Source organism: Vicugna pacos, chromosome 9 (genome assembly GCF_048564905.1).
Source record: "Vicugna pacos chromosome 9, VicPac4, whole genome shotgun sequence".
Taxonomy (NCBI): Eukaryota; Metazoa; Chordata; class Mammalia; order Artiodactyla; family Camelidae; genus Vicugna; species Vicugna pacos.
In genome coordinates this window covers 76,801,101-76,821,754 of record NC_132995.1, presented here as the reverse complement: position 1 = coordinate 76,821,754, position 20,654 = coordinate 76,801,101, and the positions used below count along the sequence as shown (strand labels likewise).

The 20,654-nt window shown below is 39.6% G+C and overlaps 1 long non-coding RNA gene across 1 annotated transcript in view; it reads right to left on the bottom strand.

The window, feature by feature from the left end:
* Positions 1-20,654, bottom strand: part of LOC140698312 (uncharacterized) — an 89,122-nt gene that overhangs the window by 19,918 nt on the left and 48,550 nt on the right. The gene's annotated exons all lie outside the window — the stretch shown is intronic.

The window sequence follows — 20,654 nt, the reverse complement described above, 5'->3', positions numbered from 1 at the left end:
GGAAGCCACCTGAGTGTCCATGAACGGAAGAATGGCTGAAGAAGATGTGGTATTTATATATATATATATATATGTGTGTGTGTGTATTTATTTATATATATTTATATATATGTGAATATATTATATATTTGTATATAATAGAATACTACTCAGCTATAAAAAATGAAATTTTGCCATTCGCAGCAATATGGATGAATTTCGAGGGCATTATGCTAAATGAAACATGTCAAAGACAAATGCTGTATGATGTCACCTATATGGGTGATCTAAAAAATACAACCAATTAGTGAATACAACAAAAAAGAAGCAGACTCACAGATATAGAGAACAAACTAGTGGTTACCAGGGAGGAGAGGGAAAGAGGGTGGGGCAATATAGGGGTAGGGTAGTAAGAGTTATAAAATGAGCTACAAGGATAATTGTACAACACAGGGAATATAGAAAACATTTTATAATAAATGTAAATGGAATAGAATCTTTAAAAACTGAATCACTATATTGCACACTTGTAACTTATACAGTATTGTGTATCAACTATACTTCAATTTGAAAAAAGGATTCTAAAGGTAAAGTATATGAAAACAAGTCTATCAAAACCTTATATTATAAAATAGACTGGGCAAAACAAATACAACTTAAGAGGAGAAAATGAATAAAGTCAAATTTTTTTAATTTGAGGAAACACATCTTTCTATTTTTCAAATCAATACAATGCTTTCCCTCCATTTCTCTGTCTGTGTACAAAGTCAAATAAATGGAATTAAGAGAGTTTAATCTATGTAAGTGTCGCTCTTCAGATACTCCCCTTAGGGGTACAAACAATGCTGCCATTGCTCAGAGCATATTCTAGAACTACTTTTTGAGAAATGCTTTAGAGACGGTTTACAAACATCCAAGAAAACTGAGATTACTGCTACTTAATAATCAAAAAGTCAATTTTTTTTAAAAGAACTAAAATTGTGTTACCTACTTGGAATGTCTTTCCTTGCCAAATTTGTCTCTGAATGACTCTTGACTGTTTTCAGAAAACCAAATCCTCTTGCAGAAAACAACAATGTTCCCCGGTTTCAAACAGCAATCCCCAAACAGGAGTGATGAAGTTGTTTGAGTTATGGTCACTGACCTCACTGGAATAAGTACAGAACCATAAAGGCGAGAGCTTAACAAGGGTCACACTTCCAGTGGCCGCCCTTTCACATGCGTACAAGGGTACCTAGGGAGCTGATGTTTTACAAAGCACTTGATACCGGAAACACTCAGTAAACGCCGCCGTCATCTTTATATTGCACAGTAAAGGCCAGTTTTGGCAACAGTGACGATAATCTCTCTGTTGGGTTGAAAAGGCCAGATAATAACGAACAGACCTGAGCACAGTGTCCACATGTGAATAGAACCTCTGGATTTTCAACTACAGCGATTTAAATGCAGGGCTAACTCTCCTCCTAGGCTGGAGGCGTCCCTCCTACCTGCTCACTGGCCAGCCTCTTGCCCGCAGCTGCCACTTTCCGTAATTCCACCACACCTCTTAACGCTTTCCTTCGGAAAACGTCTTGCCCCTCAGACGTCCGAGTTCTGTTTGTTACGCAGTCTGAGTCGCTTACCTGGCGATCGTGCTACCAGGGTGGATTGTATCACTTCTGACAAAAGCCACTGTGAAACTAACACAGGAGGTAACGGTGGGCACAGCGCGACTCTGAGTGAGTGAGTGAGTGGACACTGCGGTGTTCCACCCAGACCCCCCTTCAGGGCGGACCTACCCATCCCCCAACGACTGGTAAGTAGCTTGCTCCGTGGTAAGGGCTCCAGTGAACAATTCTAACACACTGGACGGACAGCTCCCGGGAAGCCTGGGGAATCAGCGGCCCACACTAAGTAAAGCTGCAGTTATAGAGTTGCCATAATATTGGAAAAAGGAAGCTTAAAAGATGATAGAAGGAGGCAGGTGAGAACGGGCGTAACTCCTTACGTCCAGAAAACCCACCAGCCACGTTCGTGAAAGCGGCCAGAGTGCACTCCAAATGCCAACGTTACTGACGTGAATGTGACAGGAAAAGAGCCATCAGCACCACTGTGAGCTCAGTGGGCACTCTGGAGGCCAAGGCTGATGGCTGGACACACTATTACAGAACAGAGATCCAGAATCCTGAAGTGAAAGAGGTCATCAAAAGCAAAGTGGGCCCAATTATTGTGATGAACGGCAAGACTGGAGCGGCCATCAGGGCGCCTCAGTCTCCAAAGGGATATGGAGATGGTTATTGGAACACAGTGTCCACAGAAGCAAAAGACATGGGCAGGCAACAAGAGTATTGCTTAACTTATGTGCTTTTTTTAAGTCAAGGATACATGGTTAGGAAACCAAGGGCAGCCAGCCTAGTAAAGTCATGATTTCTTACCTAGTCCTGAGCCAGTTCTCAAATCCAGAACTTGCTGACTGAAGGGAGGCCAGGTCCCTCTGACAATGGCCCCTGAAACACTGCGCCGAACGTATTCAGTAATTCTGCCAGCCCTTCCCTAGATGAATGCATGGCCCTTTACTTGGACAACCGTGCAATGGAGAAAAGGAATACTCAAGTCTTTTGAAGACTGTTGGGCACAGGGCCTGAAATGACACTGCTATCTGGGGACACAAAGCACCACTGTGTCTCCCCTTTTCAAATGGTGACAGAACGGAGAAAGGTAATCAACGGAGATGTAGCCAAGCTCCATTTCAAACTGGGTCCGATCCATCCACGAGGTGTCTCAACCCAGGAATGATCATTTTCTGGCCTCCAAATACGTAATCAGACTGGACATACTTTGCAGTTGGCAGAATCCTCATACTGGTTCTTCGCCCTGTGGAGTAAGAGCTATTATAGGGTAGAAATCCATGCAAAAGCCTTAGAAACTGCTTCCCACGCCCAGCCAAGATCGTAAGTCAGAAACAAGCGCCTACCCTGGGGACAGCAGCAAGAACAGCACCAAGTCAAAGATTTTAAAGCCTGGAAGGGTGGTGGTCCCTCTTGCACCCCATTTAATCCACCGATTCGGCCCCCGAAAAACCCGAATGGACCATGGTAGGTGAGAGTAACGTACCACAAACATTAACCAAGCAGCAGCCACAAGTGCAGCCCCGGGCTGGGCATGGCACCTGTGCTCGCGCAGATGGACGGTGCCCGAGCCCTTCGCGGGAGGCCGCGATCTGGGGGATGAACTCCTCTCCATTTCCTACAAGAGGAAGAGCAGGAGAAGTTCACATTCACGTGGAACTGACAAAAACACACATCTAGAGGCTCGCCCTAGGGCTATGGTAGCTCTCCCCCTCCAAGTGACAACATAGTCCAAAGGAGCCTGGGTTGTCTAGACCAGCAGTTCTCAACCAGGGGAAATTTTGCTCCAGAGGGAGGTGCTGGCAATGGCTGAAGACACCTGTGCTTGTCACAGCTGAGGGAGGCAAGGACTGAGGCTACCAGCTGGTGGCTAGAGGCAAGGGATGCTGCTAAATTCTTAAAATGCACAAGGCAGCCCTCCCACAAGAAACCACAAACCCCAAGGAATCTGGAACAAAGATATGCCATCTGCAGCAGAGAACTATACACCATATAAAAAGTAGCTGCTATCATCCTACCGGCCCCGACCAGGACGCCCAGTGGCCATGCGGACACAGCTTCCCGTCATGAGCTAACAACCGAAGTCACCTGGCCGAGGAGGTGCAGCAACAACACAGAGTACGATGCAAGTCACACGGTCAGGCCTGGGAACACACAGGGCCCGAGGACACGGGAAGCCGCGGGAACAGGTAAGTCGTACGCTCTCTGCTGCCCACCACTATTGCACTGACACCTCTCACTCACACCTCCACTACGGCTGCATGGGCTGGAGAGCAGGCACTTGTCACTGGCTGGTGGAGGGGAAATGCCAAGCATGGTTCACGTACGGGCTGGGCTCACAGCGTGTGGGTGACAGCGAGAAGCAGACTGCCGCACCGCGACCCCGCTCAGGGGTGATGGTAAGAGGGCAGCAAAGTAAGAGCCTCCCAACGGCCAGAGCACCGGGCGGCGTGGTTTGTCAATCACTTCATGTGAAAAGAGCAGTAGCTCACGGTAAGAACACGCGTAGACCCGTGGGCAGCAGGGACTGTCCCGGCTGTATCTCAGGGGCCTGGAGGGGAAAATGGATTGGAGGGTTAGGAGCAAGGACGCCTAAGGACAAGGCACGTGGAGGATACATGAGAGCACAAAAGCATGAAGATCTTTGCCTTACGTGTTAACTGTCACCAGAGAGCATTTACCACAGAATTGGCACCAAGTCACCAGGGCAGTGTGACAGCCAGCTGATGTCACACAGTCTCTGTAATCTCCCACACCGGTGCTAGCACAGTCCACGAATGAAGTAAGTAAGCATGGCAGCAGGGCTGGAGGGTGTGCATGAGCCCAGGAGTATGGGCTCCCACTTACCAAGGCTGAGCTAGTCACTGCCACCGCTGAATGTCCAACCTGACAGCAACTGAGTGAGATCACTGCTAAGAACCCAGTATGGCACCACCCCTTGGGACCAAATATCCCCTTGGTGGCAAGATGACTAGCTGAGAAGTCTTCCACCCTTGAAGAGATTCATCTTACATAGGATCGACGCTGGGAACAACCTGGGATCTTGTTACAGGGTTACCTTTCCCGCCCCCATGGCCTAAGCTAGCACTAATATGCAAGGACTCAAAGAGTACTTGATTCACCAACATGAGATATCACAAAACACTGCATCAAACCATGAAACCAGCTCTACAGCAAAGCTGTGACACTGGGCACGTATCACATACCACACTATCCAGAACAGCTGGCCTTACAGAGTAGTGGAATGGCCTCTTAAAGATGCAGCTCAAGGAACTCCACTTCTGCCCATGATTTAGAAAGCTGAAAAGAGCATCACTACTACCTAGACAAAAAGAAAAATCCATTTAGGTACAAAATCATGATTTTTCTTGAGCCTACCAGAGCGAAAATCACATGGCCACCAAGAAGCATTAAATTATGAGGAAAGATAGACCTCTCTAAGGAGGCAAAAACACAAACACTGGCTTACTCTGTCGCAGAGCACAAGAGGAAAGACTCAAGGTACCATACAAGAATGTAAGAAGAATTCAAATAAAGTTTTTAAGAAATTGTTAAACTGAGTGCACACTGGCATGAGGGTGTAAAATCCCTGATGGTTGCAGAAACAGAGAGAGCTCACACAGGCTCTTCTCCTCTGAGCTCAGTTATGTGCAAGGAACACATCAAGGGTAAGGGAGAAGACCAGAGGACGTTCCTTCAGTGTTGCAGGCTGCTAGGGCAGGAACAGCCGCCGCAGGAGGGGAGGCACAGAGCCCTGTTTCACCCTGTTTCTCTACAAAACGAAATCTTTAGGTTGCTGGGGCAAGGGCAGCAAACCCTGGCACCCCAAGGCACATCTGTAAGCCCACTGTGGCTGAGGGAAGGGTGAAAAACAAAACCCTCTGTCTTTGAGGGAGGGGTAGGAAGCTGCCCTGGACTCAGACCTTTAGAGATCTCCTACTGGGAGAAAGGGAAGGAACTCTCTTCTTCACAAGACCTGACACAGAACAAGGCAGGGTTCGGCTATGATGGAGGAAGGGGTAAGGTCACAGAGGAAGCCTCACCTCCAAGACTCAGGGATGCAGGACCTGCCTAGGACTAAGGCTAAGTCAAGATACTAGAAACCTTCGCAACTCCTACTACCAGGGCAGCAAGTTCCAAGTGAGAAGCAAAAACAATTTACCACCAGTGTGGGAAAGTGTGAACACGGAGAGACCACTCGTAAGACACAAGTGCACAGGAAAAGTTAAAAGCTAAGAGTAGAGCACGAACATTAGCAAAAACCCTTTAGAAACTCAAGTCCCAACCTAAACATAAAGTAACCCTAGAAGAATTTGATGCCAAATCTAAACCCAACTCAGCTCCTGATTATGTTAACTCAAAACCCTCAACCACACACACACACACACACACACACACACACACACACGACCTAGCATTGCAAAAGTTGTGCCAAGTTCAGGCACAAATACTATTCACCTAAGCCTTTGCTGTCATACACATGATGCCCAACATGCAATAGAAAATTTTTTTTAGAAAAAAAAAAAGACACCAAAAATAAATGAGGGGAAATTGCACTATCAAGAGACAAGGCAATCAACCAGCTTCGTCTCTAATTTGAAGAGCCAGAATCCGATGCTGGAACGATCAAACTACAATTAATATGGAAAAAGCTTTCATGGAAAATGTAGACAACATGCATATGGCAAATTTCAGCAGGTATTTGGAAACTGTAAGAAAAAGAAAAATGGATACGTTACAAATGTAAAAACCTGGTATTAGAGGTGAAATATGCCTTCCACAAGCTCGCCAGTAGAACCAACACAGCCAAGGAAAGCAACAGTGAACCTGAGGATGGGTCGACGGGTCCAAACCCCAAGAGGAAAAAGAGTGAATCAAACAGAACTGAGCATCTGAGAGTTGTGGGATAATATCAAATGGCCTAACATACCAGAAAAAGAAGACGAACACAAGCTAGAGAAATATTTGAAAAGATAATGGCCAAGAAATTTCCTAGAATAACGACACACAGCAAACCATAAATCAAAGAAACTCAGAAAACCCCAAAAAGGATGAACGCTAAAAACAAGAAACAGAAAAACAAACCAGCCCTTCACACATACACACACAAACAGGCACAGTACTTCTCACCACATCATCTCAAAACCAATGATAAAAAGACAACTCGGAAAGCAACAGAAAGATGGGAAGAAAAAGACAGGTAACATACTGAGTAAAAAAGACATGAAGTATAGCAGACTGTCATAAACTACACAATCCAGAAGACAACAAAGTGACACCTTTAAAATCCTGAAAAGGAAAAAAAACCCTATCTTCTCAGAAACCTATTCCCAGTGAAAACATCTAACAAAAGCTGAGAGAATTCATTACCAGCAGAGCTGCACTACAAAATATGTTTATTCAAAAGTTCTCTAGTAATAATAAGGAATGTTATCAGAAGGAAACTTGATACTACACAACAAAATGACATCTCCAGAAATGATTAAAATAAAGGGAAATGTAAAAGATATTTTTCTGTTTTAGCAGCTATAGAAGATAATTGATTGTCTAATTTTAAAACAGTAGCAATGAATCAAGGGTTTATTGTACAGAAAATGTAAAAATAAAATATATGATTGCATAAAAGATTAAAGGAAAGAGGGACAGATTGGGAATATGCTGCTGTAAGGCTCTTATGTAGTATGTGAAGCAGGATATTATTTACAGTATGATTATATAAATACGTATATTGTAAATACTAAGAAACAACTAAGAAATATTTAAAAGGAATGTAAATAATAAGCCAAGTAATGGAGATAAGGTGAAATCTTTTTAAATAATGCAGAAGCAGACAGAGGAAAAAGGGGAAAGAGGCACAAAGATAACAGGAAAAAAACCCACCAGCAAAATGGTAGATATAATTCCAATTGTATCAATTACTACATTAAATATAAATGATAAAATTCATTATTTTAAAAACAAAGATTCCCAAATAGCAAAAAAGCAAGACCCAACTGAAAACCACTTTAAACCTAAAGATGTAAATAGGTTAAAAGTATAGAATGGAACTATAATATATCTTACAAAATAATCATCAAAAGAAGGCTGGAGTGACGATACTAAAACCAGACAAAGTAAAGTACAAAACAAGGAATATTCTAAGGGCTAAACATAATGGTTAATGCACTAAGAAGACAAAACAATTCTAAACGTTTACATTCCTAACAGGTGAAGTTTAGAATACATAAAGCAAAAACTGATAGAGGGGAAAGGACAAATGGACACATCCAAAATTATAGGTGGTGACTTCAGTGCTACTGACTTCAATAATAATTAACAGAACAAAAACCAGAAACCCAGTAAGGATACAGGAAACCTAAACACTATTAACCAACTTGACATAATTGACACCCAATGCCAGCAGAATATATGCAATCCTTTGAAGTGCACATAGATCATTCACCAAGAAATACTCCAGGATATAAATCAAGCCCCTCAAAACTTAAAACAACTGAAGTGATACCAAGTATGTTCTCTGGCAATGACAGAATTAAACTAGAAATCAAAACCAGAAATATATCTTAAAAATTTCCCCAAATATTTGGAAATTAAACAGTGCACTTCTAAATAACCCGTTAGTCAAAGAGAAAGTCAGAAGAGTAATTAGAAAACATTTTAATTAAATCAAAATAAAAACAAAACAGCAAAATTTGTGAGATGCAACTCACAACGCGTAACAAGGCATAAAGAGAAGTGCAGAGCATTAACCCCTTTTATTAGGGAAAAAGAGGGGTCTCAAATCAATGATACAAGCTTCCATTTTAAGAAACAAGTAAAAGCAGTGCAAGTTAAACTCAAAGCAAGCAGGAAAAAGAAATTTTAATAAAGATATCAAAGAATAATAATAAAGAAATCAATGAATTTGAAAATAGGAAAAAAAAAAACCACCAATGAAACCAAAGGCTAGTTCTTTGGAAAGGTTAGTAAAATTGACAAACCTCCAGCCAGACAGATTAACAAAAAAGGAGAGAAGATGCAAATTGCCAAAATCAGAAATGAAAGAGAGGATAATACCACAGATCATACAGTCACAGGACAATGAGTGACTATTACAAACAACCTATGGCCATCTATTTGACAAAACAGATGAAATGGACAGTCTCCTTGAAAGACACAAACTGCCAAAGCTTACTCAAGAAGAAATAAACAATTTGAATCTCCATGTATCTACTAAAGAAAATAAATGTGTAGTTAAAAACATCCTACAAAGAAAACTACAGTCCCAGGTGGCTTTACTGGGGGAAAAAAGTATCAAATACGTCAATTCTACACAAACTCTCCCCCCCAAAATAGAAGAAGAATTAGTACTTTCTGTCTCCTTTTATAAACTAGCCCATTATCCTGATACCCAAACCAGATAAAAACATTACAACAAACCATTATCTTTCATGAACACAGATACAAAATTCTCACAAAATATTAACAAATCAAATCCAGGAGCCTATTTGTAAAAATAGTATATATAGCATGACCAAATAGAATTTATCCCAGGAATACAAGGTTAGTTCAACATTTGAAAAATCAAACATAATTCACCATATTAAACAACTAAAGTGGAAACTGTTATGATTGTATCCATAGACACAGGAAAAAAAATTTGATAAAATTCAACGTCTATTCACCATAAAATACCTTGGCAAATTAGAAATAGAAGAGAAATTTCTCACTCTAATAAAGAGCATTTACAAAAAAATCTAGAGATAACATCATACATAGGAGTTAAAGACTAAATATTTTTTCCCAAGATCGGAAATAAGGCAAAGATGTCTGCTTTCATCATTTTTACTTAACATTTAATGGAAGACACAGCCAGTGAGAGAAAGCAAGAAACAGAAATAAAAGCCATACCAATTAGAAAGAAATAAAGCCACACACTTTCTCTCTACAGATGAGATCATTGTTTATTTCAGGAGAAAATTTTAAGGAATATGCAAAAGAGCGAGTAAGATTAGTAAGTCAGTTTAGCAAGATCACAGAACAATGTACACTAGCAATGAGCAAGTGAAAATTTAATTTTCTTTAAAGGTTATTTCCATATCACCAGAAATGAAATGCTTGGGTATAAATCTCATACAATATATACAAGATCTGTACATATGTTGAAAGCTACAAAACACCAATGAATGAAGTCAAAGACCTAAATAAAAATAGATATATACATTTAATGATTGGAAGATTTAATATTCTTAATGTGTCAATTCCTATCAAATAGATTTATAAATTCAACACAATTCAAATCAAAAGCCCAGCAGGATCCTCTGCAGAAATCTACAAGCTGACTCTAAAGTGTACATGAAGAATCAGTAGAACCAATAGAGCCATATGGACCTAGCCTTCCTCCCTCACTGTGGGACAGCTCTGAAGGACCACCGGTTCCAGAGCTCCCTGCAGATGGGCTGAGGCCTCGGTCACAACTGCACTGTGAGGCGTCTTCTCCTCCAGCCCAATCCCACCTCCAGAAAAGGTTTTGTGTCCGCTTAGAAATACAATCTATGAGTTTAACTCTGATCCTGAAGAATCCTATAAAAAAAGGTGTCTATGCACTATACGATTACATTTATATAACATTCTTGATATCTAAAAACAATTACAGAAATGGAGACCAGACTAGCGGCTGCTGGAAGTTCCAGAGAGGATGGGGTGGGAAGGAAGTCGACGCGGCTGTAAAAGGGCAGAGCGGGGCAGGCAGAGATACCTAACTGAAGGGAATTTAAATTCCACTCATTTCAAAATTCCCTGCCCATTAACAGACAAAAATTCCCTGCATTCGTATTTTTAGAAAACATTCCTTGTGTTTTGTAAATTCTAAATAATTTATGCCACTAATTTGCTCTAAAAGAATTTTTAAATAACTGGTTCAACCAGTATCAAAAAGTATTAAGTTTTTATATGATAAAATTTAACAGACAATATAGATTAGGATGCATCCATACAATGGGTCACTCTGGAACAGTTAAAAATAGTGAAAATAATGTCACCTTTCTGAGAATCAACTGAAAGGATCTCTCACATATTTAAGGAAAGGTAGCAAGGCAACTGAAAGAGCAATGTGCATGGTATATATACAAATAAAAATAAAATAACACATATAGAGAGCACACATCTCTGGAAGAATACACAAGCAGCCAGTAACAGCAGAAGCCTCCTGCGCAGGCCTGGAGCAGAGGCAGGGGGGCGTGCCTTTCAGTGCACACCTCTGGGGTGTTCAAATTCTGTACCACGTGCACACCCTACCTGAAGAAAAATTTTAAAACAAAGTTCAAAAAATATTGGACATGTGAAGAAAATAAATCACATTCAACATGATCCATTTAAAAGTCCCGTCAGCGAAGTGAACATCCAAACAAGCAAGGGCTTTGAAGCGGATTCACTGGTGCCTGGGACCTGCCGCTTACTGGTCGTGGTGGCCTCGGCCATGCTGTTTACTTGCTTTGCCCTCAGACTTTTGCAAGGTGGAGATTTTAACGTCCATCTTCAAGGGTTATTCAGTGGATTAAATGAAACCCATAAAAAGAGCCCGACACAGCGCATGCAGCAAGCAGCAGCCGGTTGCCGCACCCCTTCTCTGTTACCCGCAACATCGTGGCCCTGGGGGGCTGGTGAACTAGAACAATCACGTGGTAGCTACGCGTTCATAAGTGACATTTCTGAAGGTCAGTAAAATACACTGAGAAGCCAGCGGGGCTCCCTGTGCTTCCTCTACATGCCCCATGAGGTGAGGCCAGGGGTGAAGCACCCCAGTCAATCTCATGCAGAGCTTCGTTAAAAGCCTAAAGTGGACACTTAGTTTTGTCTTTGTTTGGGTTCCATCTGAGACAAGACCTTGGGTACAAAAGTGATTTCTTGGGAGGTAATTCCAGGTGAGAGAATCAGGAGAATAGAGGAAAAGAAGGAGAAAACAGAACAACGCTGTATCACCAAGCACCTCACCGCACCATGAGGACTGGCTCCAGCCAGGACCACCTGAGCAGCATACACAGTCCCCCCAAGGGCCCACCCGAAGGACAGGGGGCTGGCGCATTAGCCACTGCGTTCTGCCCGGCTCGGGCTGAGGGCTGACCTTGAGGGTGGTAACACCCCCACACCTGTGGGCTGCACACGCACAGGGGCCAAGCAGGCTCCCGCAGCATCCGAGAGGGCCCCGAGGAAGCGAGCAAGACACACGGCGCACACACAAAGCGTGGCTCCATCAGCACCAGGGCAGTACGAACTTGCATGGAACTGTCCAGTGCAGCTGCGGCCATGAACAGAGGTGGGCCGAGGAGATGTGACATGGGGCGCCGGAGGCACTGGCTACATACGTCACCCAGGAAAATTTTGGCCAAGTTACTGCTGCTAAAAGAACAAACATGCCACAACTGGCACAATTTTCTTTCCAGTCTTCCTTCTCGAATATGGCAGTAACAATTACGTGTTTAAAGCTTGTGGCGTTTCTCCAGTGATCCACATGCTGGGAACCAACTTGTGCATGTGTCTTTGCCGGGCCTGGGGAGCTAAGCGGGCACGACGCTGACTTCTGTATGCTTACCACTCTTAAAGCTCTTACAACTATGCTCACGTTTCTTTTAAAAAAAAAGGGGGTTCTGAATACTCCTATTCCGGGTGGCTGATAAATGACATGTTTACCTCTTCTCCTTCCCCGAAATCCAAAAATTACAGAATAAATATTTTTTTTAAAAATATCCACTGCAGCACCAGAAGCAGAGAAGAGAGAGGAGAGGTGCCACCTGCAAAGTAAAACAAGGGGGAATTTCTGGAGACTACACAGCCAACGAGAAAGGCTGACAAAGACAACAGACGTGGGGCTTCTCCTTACTCTTTGACCATGTTTTCGGTGCCACAGGAACAGCTGCAAACACAGTTGCCTGCGCTATGGGCACCACAGAAGTTCATGCAACACCTGAATCCCAAGCAGCGAGGCACAGACATCTTCCAGGTCCAGTGACTGTGAACTTGGGCTTGTTTCTGTCGTGATGGCTACTCTTGGCAGAAGACTAATGGGGATTGAGAATTTGCAGCTCCCAGAACACGTGTTTCAGCAAATTGTGGTAATACACCCTTTTAATACAGTCTCCACAATTCAATGCCGCAGCTCCCCCCTACAAGGCAGAAAATATCCCACCAGAGAGCATGGCCTGAGGACTCCAAGGTTCTCATAAAACGAGTTGCATTGCTCTTTCTATAGTAGGTAACCCCAAGTGGTTATTACAGAGTTGCTTCTGCATCTTCCTCCTCTGTATCCTATCGGTAAAAGAAAGTTGGAAGAACCAGGGTCAAAGACAAGTCGGCAGCTAGGAGTCGGCTGTAAAGTTTGTGATCAAGCATGAAGCGCTGACCCTCACATCCAGTCTCTCTGACCCAATACAGGAACTAAAACGATTAGAAGCACTGAGCGCCAGCATAAAGAGAACTTTGCCCCCAAAACAGAGTTATGAGAACAGATTTCCAAAGTTGGAATTCTGACAGAGGAGACTCCTGGGCTGGGTGCTGGGCAGAGAAAAGGGAAGTCTCCAAGGAGTTTAAAGAGCACAGCGAGAGATGAGGAGGGAGCACTGCACAGCCATCCTGGCCAGCAAGTATGAGGCAGAAGGACGGCCTCCCAACACATCCACATCCTGATGCCCGGGGCCTCACACAGGACAAGGGAGCTTGCAGGTGTGAGTATGCCAAGGGTTTAAAGATGGGGAGACCAGCCTGAACTTTCCAGGTGGGTCCAATATCCTCACCAAGTAGGAGAGTCATCAGACTGCAAACAGGAAAACTAAATGACAGTCTACATACCAATGATAAGAGTCATAACCCCAGAACTGTGGCAGCCAGATTTAAAACTGCAAAAAGAAGGGAAGATTCCTCCCTTGGAGTACTGACTAGCCCGGGATAGAAGAACTACAGATTCTCACACTTGGGTATTCTAGTGAGAAATCAATGTCACCAAATCAGTTTGACTCTGTGGTGACGCCCCCAAGCTACAAGTCAAGCCCCAGTCACATAAATCCCCCAAAGTGAAGCTTGCAGTTACCCTCACGCATTAGTGGGAATGCACAAGCAAAAATCAACAGATATTTGAGAAAAGAGGCTGAAACATAACAGGAATGGGAAATGACAATTTAGATGAAATGCACAATGTAAGAAGAATTTTTTTAAAGTAAACATTTACTCTGAGAGATGAGATATTGTATCATTGAAACAAGGGAGCATTCAAAGATCACAAAAGAGCTCTTAAATTTAAAAACAAAGTGATAGCAGAAATGTTTTTTAAATCAGTAAAAGGATCAAGAGATAGCTGATAAAATCTCTCTGAAAGTAGAACAAACAATAAAACAATGGATAACACTCAATTAAATATCTTCTAAGAATTCCAGAAAAAATAGAAAAGAGAGTGAAAAGCAAATTATCAAAGAAATAATGTAAGAAATTTTCTCAGAACATTAGGATATAAAACTCTATATTAAAAAAGACCCACCACCATAAATGAGAAAAGCATGCCCAGAATATTAAATGAGAAAAGATAAACACAAAGATATATCATCATGAAATTTGTCACTGTAATGGAAATAAAAATGGTCATAAAATCTTCCACAGAGGGGGAAAAAAGTTAAATACAAAGGTTAGAAAATCAAATGGTATCACGCGTCTCAAGCACAATATTAAAAACTAGAAAAAATGAATCAATGCTTTCAAAATTCTGTTAGAATATTATTTTCAAATGGAATTCAACACCCAAGCAGAATGTATGTAAGTAAATTAAATATGGAAAATCTCAAAAAATGTATCTCCTCTGTACCATTTACTATTTATGTACTACTAGAGAAAGAATTCCATCAAAGTGCAAGAGCAAGAAGGGGAAAAATTCAGGATTTAGGGACTAAGGAATCTGACACAAGGGTGCAGGCTGAGAAGATAGTCCTTCTCGATTGGAGCAAGAGGATACAAGACTCCAGAAGGGCTGACGGGGTTGGGGGGGGTGCCTAACTGGTTACCTATTATGTTTTGACCACTGAGGAAAATAATATTCAAAGAGGTTCTACATTTGCTTTGGGGGAAGCATTAGTGATGAAGCAAATAAAGCAAATTTTAAAATAAGGCAACTATAAACTGAAAGAAACTCAAGACAATTCTCCAAAGAAGATATACAAATGATCAACAGGCACATGAAAAAATGCTCAATATCACTAATTATCAGAGAAATGCAAATCAAAACTACAATGAGGTATCACCTCACACCAATCAGAATGGCCATCATTCAAAAATCCACAAATGACAAATGTTGGAGAGGCTGTGGCGGAAAGGGAACCCTCCTGCACTGCTGGTGGGAATGCAGTTTGGTGCAGCCATTGTGGAAAACAGTATGGAGATTCCTCCAAAGACTAGGAATAGACTTACCATATGACCCAGGAATCCTGCTACTGGGCATATATCCAGAAGGAACCCTACTTCAAAATGACACCTGCACCCCAATGTTCATAGCAGCACTATTTACAATAGCCAAGACATGGAGACAGCCTAAATGTCCATCAACGGATGACTGGATAAAGAAGAGGTGGTATATTTATACAGCGGAATACTACTCAGCCATAAAAACTGACAACATAACGCCATTTGCAGCAACATGGATGTCATTCTAAGTGAAGTAAGCCGGAAAGAGAAAGAAAAATATCATACAAGATCGCTCATATGTGGAATCTAAAAAAAAACAAAAAACAAAAAACAAAAAAAAAAGCATAAATACAAAACAGAAACAGACTCATAGACATAGAATACAAACTTGTGGTTGCTAAGGGGGTGGGGGTGGGAAGGGATAGACGGGATTTCAAAATTGTAGAACAGATAAACAAGATTATACTGTATAGCAAAGGGAAATATACACAAGATCTTATGGTAGCTCACAGAGAAAAAAATGTGACAATGAATATGTATATGTTCATGTATAAATGAAAAATTGTGCTCTACACTGGAATTTGACACAACATTGTAAAATGATTATAAATCAATAAAAAATGTTAAAAAAGATAAATCAAGTTAAGAATATGTCACCAAAAGTCAGTTTTCTTAAACAAATTAAAAAACAGTTATTAATTGTTCAAAGTTTGCTGGATTTTAAGTAAAAAATAATAAATTCAAACATAACAATGTTATAGAAAAAAAAATCAAGAAAGGAACTATAATCATAGTTTCTGCTTTAACTCAGTAGTGAAAGTCGTTATGTAGTCATAATAAAGTAAGTCACTCAGAACATTAGTTCTCCCACTTACAAAATTAATAAATAATAATAGTACTCACCCACTAGAATTATTGGGATAATAGGCTTAATTAATGAATACAAACACTTAAACTTATGTCCAGTTCATATTAAGCACTTAATAAATGTTAGCTGTATAGTTAGCTATTTGTGAAGTAAATGCTAAAAATTTATTTACCAAAAATTATGATGTAACCATACTGAGTGGGTAGAAAGAAGTTATTTCTTCTTGGATAATAAGAAATCTATAACCAGGGGGAGGGTATAGCTTAGCATGCACGAGGTCCTGGGTTCAATCCTCAGTACCTCCGTTTAAATAAATAAATAAATACATACATACATACATACATACATACATACATAAACAAACCTAACTACTCCCCAAAAGAAAAACAGAAACAAAACAAAACAAAAAGTATGGCATATATTTAAAAAAAAAAAAGAAATCTACAACCACATAAGCACATTATCTGGAAACTTGGGGGTAAATACCAGAAGAAACAGCCAAGAGAAATACAAGTGCGTGTATTTTGGGAGTGCTGGCAGGGAAAAACAGGAACTAAAGTTGTTTAGTGTAATTCTTTTAATAGAATTTGACTCAAAACTTTTTGCAGTTTTTCATTAAAAATAAAAATAATACTAAAACAACAGAGATAAACAAGGAAAAAGCTAAAACAAAAGTAGGTGTGGCCATATCTGACAATAAAGAATTCAAACTCAAGGTTCAAAATAGGTCAAAGAGTATAAACATCAAGAATATAAAATTGTTATGAACCATTATGTACCTAACAACATAATAAAACTATTAAAAATGAAAAGGTAACGTGACAAATTCTCAGTTACAGAGAGATGCTTTAACATACCTCACTCAGAAACTGACAGATGAAATGAAACAAAAATAAATTTAGAAAACAGAATATTTGAATAATACACTTTTAAGTGTAATTTAACACTTTCATATAAGAGATTTTCATAGCAAGAGACATTCTTTTCAAAAATGAAGCATTTATGAAAGTTGACTACATATTAAGTTTTCAGAGAAACTTTCATAGAATTTAACATATAAAACCCAGAATTTCTAACACATGATCCAAAGTTAGAAAATTAATAAGAGGAGAGGGGAAAAAATTAAGATCTGATTGACAATTTTAAAACACCCTTTTAAATAACTACTGAAATTAAAAAGGTAAAAGGAGAACATATCTGAATTTGAAAAAAGAGGAAGAATGCATCTGAGGGAACAAAAAGGTAAACCCAAGAAAACACTGAAAAGGTTTTTAAAAAGGAAGGAGAATTTGTGCTGCTAGATATTAAAATGAACGAAAACTGTTCAGTAAATAAAAGAGAACAGTACTGAAACCCCATCAATAAATCCAAGCACACAACAAAGCTGGCGTTTCACACCGGCGTGGAAAGGATTACTTATTCAGCGAACGGTGCTGGTGTCGCCGGTGAGCTATTTGAGAGGGGGAAAAGTTGATTCTTACACCATTATTCAACAAAAGGAGTAATTTTCACTTAAATTAAGAATTTAAAATTTTAAATGAAATTGTGTACATTTTAAATATATATAATCTAGAACTGATGAGAGTAGGGGGAGCTTTCTGGCATAAAACCAAGGCGTGAAAATTAAAACCCCAATGACACACCTTTTTTTGTCTGGGAAGACGGCCCACTTACATTGCTGTCAGGAGTGAAACTTGGCACAGCCTCTCTGAGGAACACTTTGCCAGCAAATATCAAAAGTCTTAAAAACATGTTATGCCCTTAAACACATTTAATTAAGATACTAGACTCTAGGAAATTATCATAGGGAAATAATTAAGAACATGAAAAAAGAACTGACTATAAGAATACTCATCACAATACTCTTAGGGAAATTTTGGTAACAATTCAAATGTGCACCGATGGCAAATTGATGAAACAAACAGCTAGACTACAATGTGTACCTCACAATGACAGGGCCAAAGCAGGAGCTCAGATATAAAGACACACTGGTAATAGAAACAAAATTATGAAAGAATATATACTACCATTCACAATTTGCACCATCTATTCTGTTCACATGTGTATGCCAAGCTTCTATCACATAATAGGCCCTCAATAAATGTTAAGTGCATTAACTATAAAATGTAATTGCATGTATCACACACATAATCACACAGAAATATTAATGACAAATATTAATTGTACAATATAAAACTTCACTATAAATTTTAATGTCAATGATGCATAAGATAAATTTTAATAATACAGGAAAAAATATATATTAAACAAAAAGACATAGAACAAATTATAGATATAGTGAATATGCATTAAAAAAAGACTCAAAAAAAAGACTGATTTTGGAGGGTAATAGAATTATCATTGATTTTATTTTTCTTCTTTTTATTTTTCTATATTTTCCAAATTTTTCAGCAAAAAACACCTTGTAATGGCAAAGAAAATATTTTAAACAAGTTTTATGTTCTGGAAAGCTATGCATTTATTTAAAACTATATTTTAGAAGATATGCAATGTAAAAAAATATTCACAGTATATTATTACAGCAATATGCTGGAAATACTACATTCAGCATGATTCCAATCATGTTTATACATACACAAAGGAACAAAAACTATAAAGTTACCTTAAAATCTTAAGGGCTTTATTTCTGGATACTAAAGCTGTTGTCATTTCTTCCTTGTAATTTTCTGTATTTTCTAAATTTTCTACAAAAGGAATCTCTCTCTTTTGTAATCAGGAGAAAGGGCAGCAGGAAGTGGAGGAAGAGATGCTTTCGCTTTTAAGAATGGAAAATATATGGACGAGTTGAAGGTCAAGCCATCAATCCTAACACTCTCTGCGCTTCACAGGAATTCATTCTCAATGATAAACTTATTTTCCCCTCAAGTATGTATTTTCTACAACTGTGTATACTTACACTTCTGAACACTATTAAAATATTAATGTATTCCTCTTATGTTGTCCTCTCATGTTGCCCACTTTCTATCTGAGCAATAAATCTATACTTTTCCAACCTCTAAAAGAGCGAGGAAACTTGCCCAAGGTGACACAACTCTTTATTGGTGGCGGTAGCACTGGAACACAGCAACCCTAGCTCCTAGTCCAGGGTTATCCTCTTGGGAAATAAATTCCTAAAATCCATTTAACAGTTTTTAAATGTTTGTTCTTTATGTATTCTCCTTCAAATCAGCAACAAGCAAAATTCTGACCACTTCTATTAAGGATCCAATTCCAAACAGCCTCTAAGGAGTCTTGTCTTGTGGGTCATTAAGTCAGCATCAGTGTGGCCCACAATACTGGGTACCTAATGAATGTTTAATAACTACTTTTTTATTGAAGTACAGTTGATTTACAATGTTGTGTTAGTTTCTGGTGTACATCATAGTGATTCAGTTATACATTTATAGACATTCTTTTTCATATTCTTTCTCATTATAGATTATTACAAGATATTTAATGTAGTTCCCTATGAAGCAGAATAACAATCAAAAATTATTAGTACCTTTTTTTTAGATTTCAAGGAATCTTTAAAAATAACATACCTATTTTTTATTTGATTGTTACCCTGCTTCACTGATGAGAAGATAGCCTGCAGGATGAACTGCAGACCCAGGAAGGTCTAGCTTCGGCTCTCACCTAGGTAGGGTCTCCTTATCTACGTTTAAAGTTGCCTGGGTCCTGTACAGCATCCACCAGCACCAGAAGGCTGACACACGGAGGCAGAATCCTCAGCCATTCACACACATGCAAAGATGTTACACATTTCACACACATACACACACAAACAGAGCATTCAGCAAAGGGTCCTCCTCCCCAAAAAACAAGAAACAAAACAAAACAGATTTCAACAATCCATCAAATCTATAAATGGCATGTCATCTAATGATCCATAACAGGTTCTAAAACACATCAGCGCAGTCTTTCAAGTGGTAAATTTCCATAAACTATTAATGAAGTCACATCGCTCTGTTTTTAAAAATTTCTCCAGTCTAGCATTTGAAATCTAATCCAATTCAGAACTCTTTAAACATCAAATTCAACTTCTCACTCACAATAAATACAATATGCAGAAAGCATCATTAGCCCTAAGTTAGTTAATGAAATGTTTGCTGCTGCTTCCATCATGAAAAATACTACTCAATATGGGGTGACTAAAAGTCCACATGCCATATAAACCTCATGAATATAAACCCCTCAACTGCTTTAAGTATTAATCATATAAAGAAAACTTGGTGTAGCCATTATGGAAAACAGTATGGAGAGTCCTCAAAAAATAGACTAAAAATAGACTTACCATATGATCCAACAATCCCACTTCTGGGCATATGTCCAGAGGGGGAACCTTAATTCAAAAAGATACATGCACCGCATTTTTCATAGCAGCACTATTTACAACAGCCAAGACATGGAAACAACCTAAATGTCCATCAACAGATGACTGGATAAAGAAGTTATGGTATATTTATACAATGGAATACTACTCTGTCATAAAAAATAATAAAATAATGCCATTTGCAGCAACATGGATGGACCTGGAGAATGTCATTCTAACTGAAGTAAGCTGGAAAGAGAAAGAAAACTACCATATAATATCATTTATATGTGGAATCTAAAAAAAAAAAAAGACAAACTTATTTACAAAACAGAAACAGACTCACAGACATAGAAAACAAACTTATGGTTACTGGGGGGGGAAGGAGGTGGGAAGGGATAAATGGAGAGTTCAAGAGTTGCAGATACTAATAAATATAAAATAAACAAGTTCATACTGTACAGAACAGGGA